The sequence below is a fragment of the Tinamus guttatus genome, unplaced genomic scaffold, assembly GCF_059628265.1.
Source record: "Tinamus guttatus ecotype Peru unplaced genomic scaffold, ASM5962826v1 Tinamus_guttatus_pri_ptg000246l, whole genome shotgun sequence".
Classification (NCBI taxonomy): domain Eukaryota; kingdom Metazoa; phylum Chordata; class Aves; order Tinamiformes; family Tinamidae; genus Tinamus; species Tinamus guttatus.
In genome coordinates this window covers 2,679,988-2,696,249 of record NW_028288780.1, presented here as the reverse complement: position 1 = coordinate 2,696,249, position 16,262 = coordinate 2,679,988, and the positions used below count along the sequence as shown (strand labels likewise).

At 39.1% G+C, this 16,262-nt stretch overlaps 1 protein-coding gene across 1 annotated transcript in view; it reads left to right on the top strand.

Annotated features, from left to right (window-relative positions):
* GRID1 (glutamate ionotropic receptor delta type subunit 1) overlaps positions 1 to 16,262 on the top strand; it is a 437,352-nt gene that overhangs the window by 24,549 nt on the left and 396,541 nt on the right.

Genomic DNA, 16,262 nt, shown 5'->3' with positions numbered 1-16,262 from the left:
AATAGGTTTCATATCTACTTCAATACACTTCCAAGTCTTGTAAGATGTGCATTGAATATGTCTTTTTAATAGACTAGATAAACTTTTAGAATCCCTACTCCTTAAGTATGGATTCTAGCAAATTTAGTAGTAAATCTAGTAAAAGTAGTTCAGTTTATTTGGGACCAGCTGCTTCCTTTGTGCTCTGCAGAGTTTGAAAAAAAAGAAGAAAAACCTAGTAGGCTTGTCAGTGTTCACATGGGCATGGGGAAATCCAACTAAATGGACTCAGAGTTATTTGATTGTTGATAATCAAAACCATGTAAGATTAAGCATGTAGAAGATTGGCTTTATGTAATAAAAAGATATCAAGCTACTTAGCTGGAGCTAAGAGAATTAAATTCATTAAAAGCAGGAGAACCGAGTTTACAGCAAGTACAAGCATCCACTGATCAATATAGCAAGTTACAGAGTTAACGAGAAGGATCATGTTAGCACTGTGTGGCCTGCTGGAAACAGCTACATCTCATTGGAGAGCTGCCTGTGCTTCATCTTGTACTCTGAGTATCTCCTGCCCGCTCTTACCATAGTCCAGAGCCAGTGGCCTAGCCATGTTTGCTAGCAATAAAACGGTGCAGGGAAAGTAGCACAACGGTGGCCATGAGGAACAGGTTTTTTACATTTGCAGTAAGGTCTTACACAGATTGAAAAAGGCCTTGGTCTCATGAGCTTTGAGGTCTGTACAGCCTCTTTTGGATGCCAAGGTGCAGGTGCCTTGAGTGGTCACTGCTGTCAGCCCTAGAAAGGGTGGCCGTGGCCTTGCTGCATTCTTGCTGCTTCCAGAGCTTTGAAAGAGCTACTGATCCAAGAATGTTTTGGGTAGTGGCCATGCTGGAGGGGAGGGATGTCCTCCTGCAGCAACACCACTTGCTTCTGTCCCTTGGCAGCAGCAAGCCATCCTCTTTAGATGTGGCCATGTTTGACTTGGCACTCAGAGTGCCAAGGAGTAGTGCAACTTTGTAGTGAAGTGTGAAGTTCTGAGAAACCTAAGGGAATGTTTAAATTATTCTGAGAAAGAGAAATTTCATCATTTTTAGAGTAGTAAAGTTTAGTATTGGTGACAAATTAATTTTTGCCTTTGGGTTAAAAATCTGATAGTACTGGTTCATTGCCAAAACTGGATCTACAAAGGAGTAAGTCAAGGTCTTTGTTGTTACTGGAAATGCAGCTACAGCTTTCGAGGGACCGGGACTTTCCCTAGGCCTCCTTCTGTAGTTCTACATTTAATTTGTAAAATCTTTTGGGAGTAACTTAACATCAAAGATGTTTTGACTTCTTAGTGTAAGACTGTCTAATGGAAAAGAGTTTGCGTGCTGGAAAGCGCTAACCTTTCTCTGATCTCCTAATCTTACTAACACAGAATTATTTTTACTACTGACTGCCTCACATTTATCATGTTGTATCCATTGTGCAGATTGGGGTGCAGCCTTCTACATGATTGTGTTGTAATCACTAAGACTTAGATTCAGGGAGTCTCCTAAAAGCTTCACCCCATTGTATTTATGACTTGATCTGTATATGTGCACATACCTTACTTGAGGCAAGTGTTTTGCCCAAGGAAAGGATTCTTTAGCAGAGGAATGGAAGTTTAGTGCCAAACAAATGTTGATTCTAACATACCCTCAGGGTAATTAATGAAAGCTTATCCCATATTTATTTCTTAAACCTGTTTCTAAGAAAGAAATGACCAATAGATTCATGAGGCTGGTTACCTTTATCAGACTGTTCCTAGGAATGGACTCTTGAGATAAATTCTTTAATTATATATAAATCCTTTTCTTGGTTGTGCAGAAGCAGTTTTGCTGCTGTTCGTCTCCTAATCTTATTACTGCAGCCCTTAGATAGGTGTCGTTAGATTGGCTTGTTAGCTGGTGTAGGATCTATTTTGCAGAAGAACAGACAGAAATCTTAGTCAGCTGTAATGTGTCTCTTATTCACTTTTGTTTACTCTCATTGTATAGTTCCCTTTGTTCTGTTGCCCAAAACAGTAGACATGTATGAAACAAGTAATTAATTTCCTTTGATTAGTTTTTATTTAATCTGTCATGGTTTATTGAATTTAATTACTTTTAATTGATTAACTTAAATGGAACAATGTGAGGGTGAGAGAACAGACCTGAGGATCCTGCACAGTGTGAATGGGACATGCCATGAGTAGATTTGTGACATGGAGCACCAAGGGAACTTCAGAGCTTTGTTCAGGGATGCTCTGTACTTGGTGAAGAGGCTTTATGGAACGGTGTCAGCTGCAGTTACACGGCATCTTTGCAGTTATTGAGCTGTAGAGTTGACTTTCACTGAGCTCTACAGAGAAAGCCCTACTGAAGAATGACACTTTGTAAGACTGAACACTTAAATATTTTTCAGGGTTTGGAGTCACCCGTGATTTGGTAGTAAGTTTGCTGATGGCCTCTGCAAGATGAATTTAAGTACAGGTAGCATACCTTCTGTGGAAGTAAAGCTAACAGGAGACTTGAGAAGTTCTAACCATCAAGAATCTGGATTTATTGCTCTGGTATCAACAAAACAGTTCAGATTTTCTGTGGAGCTTTTGCTTGTAGCATTGTTTGTATGTGCTATCTCTTCAGGGAGAATTGGTTGCTCAGTGGAAACTTCTATTAGCATATATGGTGGGGGGCAAAGATCAGAACTGAGGCTGAATTATTTGAAGCCTTTTGTGAAACTCTTTGCAAGACCTGTTATCAGATTATATCATGATTTAAACATATTTTTTAGCTTCAGAATGAGATCTGTAGCAAGAGGAAAAAACATGCATTGTATTATATTTTAAAAATAGTTATGTTTTTTGAAGAAAGCTTGGAGAGTTAATGGTGCATAGAATAAGATGCACAGAGTAATTCTTCTGAAGTTTAAGAATGTACTGGAGCTAATAGTTTGAATATTTTAGGTCTTTGATTATTGAAATTGGAGTCTTAACTGCAAATCCTCACCCTCACTTTTCATGAAGGCACTCTGGTAGATCTGCTATCCTGCTGAAGACGAATAGTGTGAGCTTTGACTTTGGAGAATCATTCCATCACCCCTCAAATAATAGTCACCTCAGATTCCTCAAAACAAACAAACAAAAAAAACTCAGTAGTAAGTGTACCTGCACTTGCAGAATTCTTTTATCTCTGGTGATAGCTCTCTGCTTTTTTCTTTCTCCAGTGTAGCTCTTTTCCTTTTAAGTCTTAACTTCATTAAAAATTCTGAGGAGTGAGAGCCTGGAGATTTTCCTGTTCTTTTTCAGAATCAAAATTCTGAGTTTGCCAAAGCTTAATAGCTGTAAAGAGGATTGGTTTTGTGCTCTCTTCTGCTTCAGATGGCTGCTCGTTTGTATCTCTGGTGATAGAGGATCTCTCCCTCTCACTGCAAGGTATGATATGTGTAAGGATGATGCATTAATCGATAATACAAGTTTACAAGCTCTGTGTAAATTGTGGTGGTTTCATTGTCTAGGGTAATATCATTCTAAAGTTAGATTTGTATTGCACTGAAGTTTTTCCAGTCTGTTCTTTAATGCATTTTTTTTTGTTTAAATAACAAAAGTTGTGTAAAATGTATCTTGTGATGGAGAAAAAGCGTCTTATGAAACTGGTGTCAAGCTAAACTGGTCTTCTTTAGAAAAGATAGATTCAGATGTGGAGCTGCAGTGTAAGGTTCACCGCCCAGCTGTCCTGGCTTCCAAAGCACCATCCTCTTCCAAATGCAATTTTGCTCTCCTGTCTCTCCTGCTTGTATGTACATGACAACTCATCAGATAGACCTGTCTCTCTGAGGGAATATGGGTGGAAAGGGGTTGACACGCTTTGAACAGCACTGCACGGTCGCATTTTTTTATTCATTTTTGTATGGGGGCAATTTTATTCCATTTGGAGCTGCTGCTCTAAGCGATCTAGTGCAGCATTTGTAAATACGTACGTGCTACTGGTATATTATTTGAATAGGGAAGGATGAGAATTCTTCAAGAAGAGTATTGGGAGTCTTTGCTGAGTTTTAAGGAGCAAAGCATGCTTGCTTGGCAGATGAGAAGTGGGTGGGCTGATTCAAGTGTGGGTGCTGGCATGAAAGAAGAAACAAAACTGAGAATAAGCAAAGGAAAAATAAAGTGCAGGTAGGAGGGACAAGGGAACCGTTTACTGAACAGCCTAATGACATTCTCAGCTCCAGAACTGCAGAACCATGAAAATCTTGCCCCTTTTTGCTTAGCCAGTCAAGAGCCACAAGCTCAGTGTCCAAGCCTTTTCCACATTCACATGTGCACGGGGTTGATTCAACTTGTAGATTGATAAAAACCATGTCCGGCTACAGTGGAACAAGTCTGGGGTTTTGGGATGGATTTCTCGGGTAGAGTTCAAGTTGAACTGAATGCGTTTGTATGCATTTTTGTGTGTTTAAGTAGGAGATTGTTAATTCCTATTTCTATTAAATCTAATTAAGACCAGACCTAAATACCAACTGGCTTCTAGAACCTGTGGTTAGATCCTGATCTCCTAACATTTCCATATTTCTCCAGATGAAGTCTTTTTGTCCAGGCTTTATGCATGGGTAAAAGGAATAGTAATTCTTCCTCAGAGCAAATTCATTCGTGCTTCTTAGCCTACCAGTTTTCAAGGATCCAAATTCAGCAATATATTGTACAAAAGAGCACCTGAGGAAATGTGCTTGTACAATAAAGAGAGCTGGTAAAGCTATTTTTCTTGTGTAGTGTAATACCAACATGCTTCTTTGTTCCAGAAAGATGAAGAATCTATAGATTTTCAAAGCTGTCAGGATACACGTGGCCTTTCCATATTCTGCCTTCTATAATAATAGAAGTAGTTTGGTAGTGTAAGGTGAAAACGACTCCCATTTTTTGGTGATCAGAGCCCTGTGGATTTTCTGACTATTAGCATATGATGAGTTATACTATGGGAAATGACAAATGTTTTCCTCAAGCCCATATTAGATTTTCACTATGCATCTGCTACTTTACCAACAGCCTCCCATCTGCTGCTACAAAATCATAACTTGCACATTTTGGTCTTAGAAGCAAATGTTTTCTATGGGCCTTGACTTATACCTCAGAGTCCCGAAAGATGGTTATAAAATCTCTGCATAAATAATTATTTTATTATGTCATATTCTTTTGTTTATTTAAATGATACTGAATGCAATAATAACCGGATGTCTTTGACTCCCTGCTTGAGCAGGGTGTTGGACTAGATGGTCTCTAGAGGTCCCTTCCAACCTCAACCATTCTGTGAATCTGGGACTCACACCTGTAGTAGCAGTGGAGAATTCACTGTCAGAATGCTACAAAAAGGACTGTTACTCGCAGGAATGTAGCGAGCAGCCCCTGCTGCTACTTGAAACTACTTGCATGAAGACTGAGCAGCTGGCTGCCTGTGCTCCATGAGAACAGGTGGGTGTTCAGCATCTCTTGTAGCAACAGGCAGTAAAAAAATTCTTCAGTTCACCTTGCAAAAGTTCAGTTGTTACATTAAACAGTATTTTCCTAATTAACTAAACCCACATTAAATGTGAGAGGCTAAACTTTTTAAAATTCACTTTTTAAGTTTTGAGACCTGTAGATTAGAAACAGAATACAGCCGTATGTTTAGGAATTGGAGGATATCTCAAACAAAACCGCTTCAAAATTGCTTATCCTCTCTTTGCTTGTCTAATTGAAGTGCTGAATTCTGCATCCTGTCATTATGACTGACATTGTCGGCCTTGAAAGAAGAGTCAAAACACTGTTAGGCTGTAAGGAGTCCTTAATGAACACACCCAAATCTGTTTTGTAAGCTTATGGTCACAGTGGAAAAGGACTAAATGGTACAAGACTGAGGACCGTCTCCCAGTGGCCTCTAGAGCAGATCCTCATGCCTGAGCTTGACCAATTCCATCTGAATACAGTAGAGCAACTGATGCTCTCTAATTTTGTGGGAGTTTTTATTTCTGTTAGCCTCAGAACCATTCTTGCCAGGGGTGGAGCAGCGTCAAGCTGCCTGGCTGCTGTGTGAAGCCAGACAAACACATGAGCATCCGAAGTTCCCCAGAACCTGAACTGTTGTAACAAAAGGTGGGAGTCTGGCTATGCCATCCATGGCATGCTGGAAAAAGAGGGGAAAATGTAGGGCTAAAATATAGAAAGGTGTTGGTTCTTCACGTATCCCTTTTAAATGTATTCTGTTGTCTGGCTATTCCTGCCTCTATCTGGGGAAGGAGCAGGAATTCATATTCTAAATTCTTTTAGTCTTAGGTTTGATAAGTTTTCTGATCTAGTACTATTCTTGTAAATGCTTAAAAAAGCAAAATAGAAAATTAGGCCAAAGAACATTAAAATCCAAAGAGGAGTGCGAAGAGATATGTGCATTAGTGGACATCTTTTTAACTTTGTCGATGTTTTTTCTTTTGTTGAGTTTATTATGCAATGAATCTGTTTAATTTTTTGTTGTGATTTTATTTTTTTCTTAGTTGCTTTTCTCTAAATTTTATTTTACAGTGTAACATTTACATAATGAGCATAATTGCATCTAATTATATGTCATCTCCCCACTGAAACTTGTAATTACAGAATTATAATGTATAATGCCATCCATGTTAAATTTAGTGGGGGAATATATAATGGAAGACCATGGCCAATGCATTTGAAAGGTTAAAAAAAAAAAAGTCTAAAAGAGAAATTGTTAAGGTCAAAGCAGCTGAATTTGTATTACTTGGACAGGTTTTTATTTTGACAGCGATCCCTCTTTTTTCTCCTCAGGATTTTTTTTTTTTTCTTCCTCAGGTTGGCTTGCAGATAGCACTTTACTTTCTCAGATTCAGATAGGGAATTTTTACATTTTTCCAGGGGGCTGTAGTTATGCAGTGTTTTGTCTAAGCATTTCACTTCACAGTCAGGATAAACCAAAGAACTAAAACGCTGCAAATTGTGTAAGGACTACAGAAATAGACAAACGAAGAGAGAAGATTGTTTGTTTCTTAATACCTGCTTTTTAAGGAGAACTGAGGTTTTAATAGTAGTAAATACTACTATTAAATCAGTGAACCCAAATTTCTCTCTCAAAAATAAAAATAATACTGCCTTCATTACCTAACTGGTAGAACACTGTAGTCAGAGGCACAGACAGTAATTTTAGAAGTCAGTTTTGCTGTTGTGAATGCATCATTCATTTTATGATTGAGAGAGAAACAACTAAAAGATTAAAAATCTTCTATTCCTGCTGCAGATAGGAGAGCAGCTACGTAGACACAGCAGTTGTAGGTCTTGATAGAAATGTTTGGATTTCCTTCATTGTTTCCAGGGACTGTGTGATTTCCATCTTGAGAAGGTGAAGGACAGAACGAGGTGACTCGCTGAGTGAGTTACTGGTGAAGGCTGCATGTCTAACTCAAATGGACATCTCTTAGGCTAATAGACTCTCAGGCGTTGTGTGGAACACTGAAGTAATCGTGTAGAGCACAAAAAGCATGGCTATATAGTGCATATGTATATATAGCATAGTTATTTGGGAGGGCCACTACACAAAACGTGTTGCCACCCATCTGTAAAAATCCTCCTTATGAGAGTGTGGAACATATGTTGCTTCATATGATGTTACAGAGCTTTGCTTCAGGTAATTTTACTAAGGAAACTGTAGAAATTCTGGTAAATAGTCTATGGGGAGGAATGACATAGCCTTTTCCAGTTCAGTTTAGGCATTCTCTGAATACATATGGATCATCCCCTGATTATTCTGGTACCTCATATTTGTATTGTGATAATTGATTTATGCTTGGTATTTCTGAGGAGGGTCACAGGCCTTTTTGTAATGGGAAGCATTCAATGCAGGTTGTCTGGAGGTCTTAAGAACAAAGTACAATAGGTGAGCAATGGAAAAATCCTGGCCTTTGACGCATTATGTTGACAAACTGTAATACCCAGTGATGGTAGCTAATCGTGTCAGGAAGCAGTGGCTCTCAGTCTTCTAAAGGAAGCTGGTCTGGTCCAATTCCAGCTCCTCACAACACCTCTTTAATGGCCTCCTGAGAGCATATTGTGCCTCATCAGTAGGAGGGCCCAAAGTTTGCCCTCGCAGGGCGTTAACGTGGTGACTGAGGACTTCCTGCTGCGCAGTCCTGCCTTCTCCTTGGAAACGCGCTCTCCGGGATTCATTTTACAATCACTGACACTTTAGAAATGAGAATTTTTCAGGTAGATGATGGCTGAGCTGGCTCCTACTGTAGTCAAACCACATCACCTGTGCCACAGAGAAACTTTCCTCGATAGGCTGAATTTCTGGAGTTGTTCATTAGGATAAAAGAGCCAAGTGCTGTACTCCACTCGCTGTCTTGCTGTTGTGCTGCGTCCTTCGCCTCTTCTCCATTTCAGTTGCTCATAGAGGCAGACTCTTACATGATCGCCAGCGGTAGATATTTTCCAACTGTATAAAAGAAATGAAAGCACAGAGCATAGATGAACAACAGGCTGGGTTAAATGTATGATAAACTGCCAAGAATAGGAGGAACATGCCATGAAGGCATCATCTGTCACGGTGTGTATGGGGAATAGGTATCTGTCAACTAATTCTGTGCTAATTTTGTGATAAATTGGTATGTACTTACACATGTGTATGCATATAGCTGTTCAGTCTCAATTTCCTTGTAAATAGATGGGAAAAGTGCTAAATGCCTGTGAAGACCTTTCAAGCTTTTGCTATGAAGTTGGGGAATTCTTGGCTCTGGGTAGTTTTTTTTTTGCAAATGAAGTCTGAAAGCAGTTTTAAGTTTGACTGAAATACCACGATGGAGAAATGAATGACACATTTAATTACATCTGTGGAATTAAATAAAACACACTGCTAGAACATATGTGCAAGTGTTGCAGCTGAGAGTTTTATTTTGTGAGAAATGAATTAGATTTTTATTCATAAACAAAAATGGTACAAAATGATATTTGATATTCTGGTTCTTTGTCTTCAGAATATTTTGACTTTTCTGAAAAAAAGATTTGTTGAAAGAACTTGTGTCCACTGATAATTTCAGGAGAGACTGTCATCTGAGCAGTCCTTAGATGTTTTATAGTGGCTCTTAGTTTTCCTCTTCATTAATTTTTGTTAAAAAAATGTTTGTAGTAAATATAGGTGTGTATGCCATTTAACATGAAGGTGTTTCACAAGCAAAATTTTTATGCAAGGAGTGGAAGAATTGATATAGGTTTCTCTAAATAGCTAAACCTTCTACTTGAATTGTGCACAGGGTAGGTGAGGATCTGCTACTGACCGCATGTGAGCACAATTAAAACAATCTTATGCTTCTGTTTAGGAATAATCCCCCATATCTGGGGAGTCAGACTGCAGATAAAACGAGCAGAGCCACAGTTCCAGAGGGAGAAGTAAGATATGACTATTTAAATACCAGAGACGTGTTCTGGTTAGTAAGGCTGTCAGTTGGTGGAAGCAATATGCATGGATAATCTGTTGATGATTTGATGATAGCCACCACAGAGTGTGGTCTGATTTGTCCATATTGCCTGTTTTAGGGTAATGGTGTCTCACTATGATGAAGTTTTTTTCAGATGGCAGCAAAAAACATTTGACATCTCAACATGCTGCCCGTTCTAGCTAGCAGAACCCATTCCAAAGTACATGGACGTCAGTGGTGTGGTTTTCAACATGCTCACAGTTTTCCTTAGGCTCTGGTTAATTAGAAATGTCATTAGAAATGGTTAATTAATGTCATTAATGCAATTTGATGTTAATATGTTACATTTGAGTGAGAGCTGATCTGAAATTTGAAAGTATAAAATTTAAAGACAAGGAAGCAGTAAAAATCAAATGTCCAGTGCACAGAAATGTCTGTGTAGTTGATCAAAGGCAATTACAAAATCAGCGGGCAAACATAAAGCTAAAAATGCAAGTTGAAGCAGGAGGAATTGACAGAAAGTAAGTGAGACTATAGCAGGATTCACACTTGGAAATTAGTTTCTTCATCTCTTTGAATTTAAATTGGGTATGAATGTCTTTTAGAACATCATCTTACAATTTCTCTACCACTTGAAGAAAAGTTGACAATTTAAATATTAGGACTGGAGTGAGGGCATTTGTTTTTCATACCAGTCTGCCGTATAACCACAGCTATCTGTTCCATTCGTTTGACAAATTCTCTTCAAAAAGGGTGGCTTGTTCTCTTGGGTATTTTGTCAGAGAATAATTATGTGGAAATGGACTAGGAAACATTTTCAATTCTTTAAGTAAGAGTCACTAAGTATGTATGATCCTTTTTAAAAATCAATTTTCTTTCATTCGGGGTTTCTTGTACTCTTGACAATTCCTCTTTTTGTCGTGATGGCTTGTGGTGACTTAAGGCTAACAAATCTTTCAAAATGACAGGGTGCACTTGGTGCTCTGTGAACATAAAATGGGTTCTGTCTATCAGGGTCTTTAGAGAATTATATATATGGTGGGAGTCATGTTAGAATTTGTCTTGGTCAAAGCTAATATTAAAATCACTGTCAGTTTCCAGGCACTTCTATATTGGAAACTGTTGTGAATGGGTAATACAGTCATGTTTCCTGATGTCAAATTCTGATGGATTGTGTGAGTAAACTGAGGAAGAAAAATATTAAATATCTATAATAGACTTCAGTGAACTATGAAACGGTACCTGAGGGTACAGTGTATTATCTCTTAAAGCATTGCTAGTCACATCAATGTATATGAAATCCCAATTTTCTTTTTGCTTTACAATACTTGCAGCAAATTTCCCTGGGGGAAGAAATAAGTGTATAGTCATAAACCAGAAAAATACGCTTCTTGTTTGATAGGTGCATCAAGTTGCATCAGGTAATGAAGCCGTGAGTGAATGGGAATGAAAAACTTTGACTAGAAAAGCTGTTTAAAAGCAATGCATTTGAAAGATTGGAACCTGATTCACCTGTGTTCTAGGATGAATTTGATGTGGTCAGAGACCTGAGAGATGTCATCTCATGTGTCCCTTCATTTCATGTCAGTGGAATGACTCTCCTCCACCCCTCCAAATTAAATCCTACTACTGACTTGTAAGCAGATAAGAGTGAGAGTCAAAGAAGGTGGGAAAATACAAGTGGCTTAAGTTTAGAAAAAGTGGAATGATGGTCAGAGATTTACTTCAGTGGCTGCAAGAGATCAGTTCAGACAAGAAACAGAAAACAAGTTTAGAGGACTAAACTTGCTTAGAGAACTATATTGTTTTGTTGACCTCACCTTTCCTGTATACATTAAAATGAATTTAATTCATGTAGAATTCAGAGTATGTGAGTGAATAACACTTCTCATCATCAATTTATCTTCTTTGCCTCTCCTTCCTCCCCACTTTCCCGACGCCGTTTACCTTTCTTCCTGCTGGGAAAATGGTTAAAAGTGTCAGGAAGGCCCACCAAAGCTGAACTAGCCCAAACTGATGCTTGAGAGAGCCCTGTTGTAGGCGTTTGTAATCCTGCAGAGTTTTCTACAGCAATCTCATTTGCATGATAGTTTTGTTCAGTTTTGTAAGATTCAGTATCTTAATGTTCTAAGCTTTTTCCAGCTTCAGTGTTTGAAATTTGCAACTGCTACCAGCTGGCATATGGGGATAGCATTAAGGCCATAGAGTGCCCCTCTCCCTAGGTCCCTTCTCTCTGTAGTATAAAGCTGTTTTTGGTTCAACACACACAGCTTCTTGGCTTGTTCTTGTTGTGATCATGTTCATAACTGTGCTTTCACTAGGAAAGGCAAGGTAAATAATATGTTTCATAAACTATTATTGAAAGCTCTGGCTGTTTTTAAAATGTGCATATGGACTTGTTTCCTGATTTGAGATCTTAGCATCTCCTTTTTTTAATTTATGGAGAGCAGAAACAGAACTCAAAATATATTAATTCTTTATTAACTTTAAACTGCTTATTTGCTTTTTACGTGACATTTTAATATAAGTTTTTGGTACTCTATCCTTAGGGTTATCTTTCTCATCTAGCATTATAACAGTTTTGCTGTAAAAGCCATCATACTGCAATTTGTATAATGTGTTAATTGCTAATAGCTAGTAATCATTAATATTAAAAGTCCAACGATTACCCTTTAGAAAGAACTGTCTGCAGTGAGCGCAGCTGCAGTTCTTGTTTAGTTCCACCATTTATTTTCTGCTTGTTTTCTGAAGCGCTCATTTGCCTAGGAAAGTTCTGCTTGTGTTTCGTAGAAGCATCCTCACTTTTTGGTGACAAGGTGTGCCAACATGATCTGCCATTGTAAGAGAAGTGTTTTAGGAGAGTGTTTACCTCCACTGGGAGTTTGTGGTTAGGTTTTTTTATAAACTTAAGTTCTCAAATGTTGAAACATACACTGTCTTAAATTAATTTGAGATTGATCTGGTTTTATGATTTGTCAGGAAGAAAAAGAAATTAGCACAGAAATATACTATCAGTGAACTCAGCGGTCTTAATTGGTAAACAATAGAGCTGTAACTATTTTATTTTGATTATATTTGCTAACAGCGTAATTATCATTTTAATTGATGTGTATGAACAGGTGCTTACACTGAAAGCAGTTTCAAACTGGGATGTGTTATGCTTGAAAAGTAGCCTGCGTGATTGTTCTCATTAGCCAAACAGATGGCTGGACGTTTGCTTGCCATTTTATGGAGAGAGAATTATAATCTGACAATATTTTACATAGTGTGAAGCATTTATAAATCAATAAAGATTAAATTTATGCTTGATATTAGTGTAGAGTAAACGCAACTCAACATGCTGGGGAATGGCATCTCCCTGATAAATATCAAACTACTTTCTAATTAATGCTTTTGGAGGGGTTTACTTTCAAGTGCTGTGAGTCTAGAGCATTGACAGAGTAGTCTGAAGCGACCCTTATGTGAAATGGGGGTTTTCAGAGCCCATTCAGAGTCCTCTGAACACCATGCATTTATCAAGTGTCTTTCCTGTCTGTTGGTTGTTTTTAAAAATCATAAGGCTTCCTAGGTGGATCTTACACTGCCTCTCTGAATGTGCCCAGGTCACTTGCTGAACATGGGCTTCATTGGTATCCTAGCCTAATCACAAATGAGCTTGTACCAGGATCCCCAAACCTTTAATCCAGATTTGCTCTTTGTTTCCAGAATCCTCTTCTGATCTCTTTCTCTGTTGTATGAGAGGTGCTCAGTAGTCTCCATCAGTCTGCTGTGCTCTAGATAGTAATGCGTTTTATGGCAGCATTGCAGTACTTCTCAATTAGTTGCTGTTCTTGGCCCTTAAGAATGTCTGGTTTTGAAAGGTTCCATTTTTTGTCAAGATGAGGTCTTTGGGAGTGCTTTGCTCGAAAGAAGAGACCAAGAGAGAAAGCATACTCTGAGCAGCTGGGGGACGGCAATTGCTTCGAATCTAGGAGTAACAGAAGAAAACCTTTGACGTTGGCTTTCCATGTTCCTAGGAGTTACACAGACACTGGGCTAGTAACTGCTTTGATGTACTCCTTCCCTGGGTTTGATTCTGGCTCCAAGAGTCCTTTTCCAATGAGAGAGTCTTTGAACCTTGTAAAATCCCATGGGAAGTCTCACTCCCAGTCAAACCGGGTCAACTCCTGCAGTGATAAATCCCAGAAAGCTGCACCAGAGAATTCCTGCCAGCATTTGTTTGGGATTTTTTGATTTTGCAATTAAAAAGATTTCAGTTTCAGCTGGTTTGGTGGCAGCTAAGCCCTTGTTGAGTCAGGTAGACGTTGTCTCCTGCTATGAGATTCTGCACGAGAGTGAGTCCTCCTTCCCTGGCACTGTGACGCTGCCCGGAATGGTGTCTGCAGGAGCCCAAGGAGGAACAGGGCAGGCAGCTTGCAGCATCAGGAACAGCTCTTTATGAACTCAAGGGCTCTTGATGTTTGCATTGCGTTAATAAAATGCTGCCATTAATGAAACGTCAGAGAAAAAGGAACTACAATACTCTCCCATAAATAGAAAACTTTGAAAAAATAATTCACACTGCACAAAATATAAAAAAAATGGGGTCCAGACAGACTGGAGTGTGCAGTGCATCCAAAATCAGTTCTCACTGGTCCTAGGGGGCCAAGAGAGGACATTTTAATGCTAACCGCTACGGACATTTTTGGTGCTGAATAACATTGCTTCTTCTTCATTAGTGCCAGAGGCTTCAGAGCAGTAAATAACATCAACAGATTTTCTTGTGTTTTAGCCATATTGCCCTGCAATCCAAAGTTGAGGCAAAAGAAAAAGCTAAAAAAGAGTTGTTTTGGTCAAAATATGATGAACAACACATTCCTTGGAAACTTGGTTACAAATCATGCTGTCAACAAACTGAAATCACTTGGCCCTCCAGTGGGGCTGGTCACTATGGAAACCACATAAAACAGATACTTTCTCTTACCCAAGCCTTTATTCATGTCATAAATGGTGCAAGAGCCCATCCTTCTGGTCCTGAGGTAGCAGGAGGAATATTTTCATAAGTGCTTGTTATCTGTTGAAGGGTCTTGCCAATGTGGTGTTATGGGAGAGCCGCTGACGGAGCAGGTGTTCCTGCAGCACCGAGAACGCTGGCTCGGGGACGCCTCTGAATGCTCCGTCATGGCTCCTGAATTGCTGGGGAGGTGCAAGGAGGGCAGGAGAAGCAAGTGCTTGGCGCTTCTGTGCGCGAGCACTGGAAGATAAAAGCAAACTTTCTGCAAAGCTAGTTATCTTTATTTCCCATGGTGAGTTTATCAACTTTCAAGGGCCCCGAGCTCATAAGCGCACACCTGGCTCTTGAGTCGCAATTTGCGTATTGAAACTGCACACTGTGAGGCTGCTGCACTGCAATAGGCAAAGTTATTTCACTATTAATGTAGATGCAGTCAGTTCTTTCTTAATTCTAGAAGGATTCCCATGTATTTTGTCTGCAACTCTGATGGGCCGTCTGTAGCCCTCTTGTTTCCCTTCCCTCACCTGTATGAGTGCCACGTTACACAGGAGCCGTGCGCCCGTAATATAGTTGTGCTGGGAATGTGCAAGACTGGAATGACTCAGCTCAAACTGAAAATGGATCTTGAGCTAAATTCCCTTTCCAAGACCATCCTTGGGAAAAATATAAAATCTGTGCATTTCTGTCTAGGTTTGCTTGAAATTTTTAACAGGGTCTTTCACTGGAGTGGGGCACAAAACTGATTAAGAATATCTCTACCTTCCTCCTCCCCTTCTCTGTTAGTGCTTTGGAGAAGGGCGTCTTACACGGAAGTATTTCCAGAATCAAAGCTGGAAACAATCCCTGATGGAATTACTTTATCATAATCATGCACATATATATGTTTGGCAAATATCGTAATGCCAGGAGGCTCTGATTAAGTGAAGTCTCCTAACATGCAAACATCTGACCATATCTCTAGTTTTAAATGTGGCTCTGGCAGTTGCCTTAAAAAGACAATGTCTACTGTTTGGCCTCCAAAGTTTTTATAACACAATTTTTAAATCGCAAATTCAGAGATGTTTTTTAAAGCAACAGTGTTTCAAATTCAGTTTGAAAAGTTTATTTTCTAAAATCCATATGCAGTGTTTTGCTGATGCTAATGGATTTACCCCAAGAATAAACCTGAACTCCTCCTTTTCTGTAAGGTAGTCTCCATTATTAGCCATATCTTATGCTTCATAGTGAGCTGTGGTGTGATTTACTCTTTTTCTTCCTTCCAGTGCTCTTTTGCTATTTCATCCTTTCCCTTTCTTTTCCATTTTCTCTCTCTCTTGCTCATGCTTGCTCACATAACTCCTAAAGATCTGAACGTAGCAGACGTGGCCGTGTCCCAGCTCAAGTATCTCCTGGATTGCCTGTCATTCCTCTGCTTCTCAAAGAAGTACTGTGAGCTTTAGGAAGCTGCTCATGGGGGGTGCTGCTCAAGTCTTTCCAGAGGTTGCCAACTGTGAGCCTAATTCCTGTAGTTTGTTTTGTATAATCAACAGCAGGGCTAAATAGGTAACTGTTATTAAGCACACTTAACCATTTGGGCATGTAGGGCAGTAAGAATGAGAAGGGCTTTCTGTAGTCTTTAAAATTTTCAGAGTGCACTAGGCCAATTCCTGCACATTGACTGAGGAGCATCTTTTGGGACTGTTTACTGGATTAATTTCACTTTACTGTCTGTTTCTAGATTATATCAAAACATATTACTAACTAAAATATCCTCAAATGGATTCATTATTTTAGTTGTCTAGTAAAGTTCCTGATAAATGTTGCCATTTTCTTTTTGTATTCTGAAGCTTGTACTCTTACGATT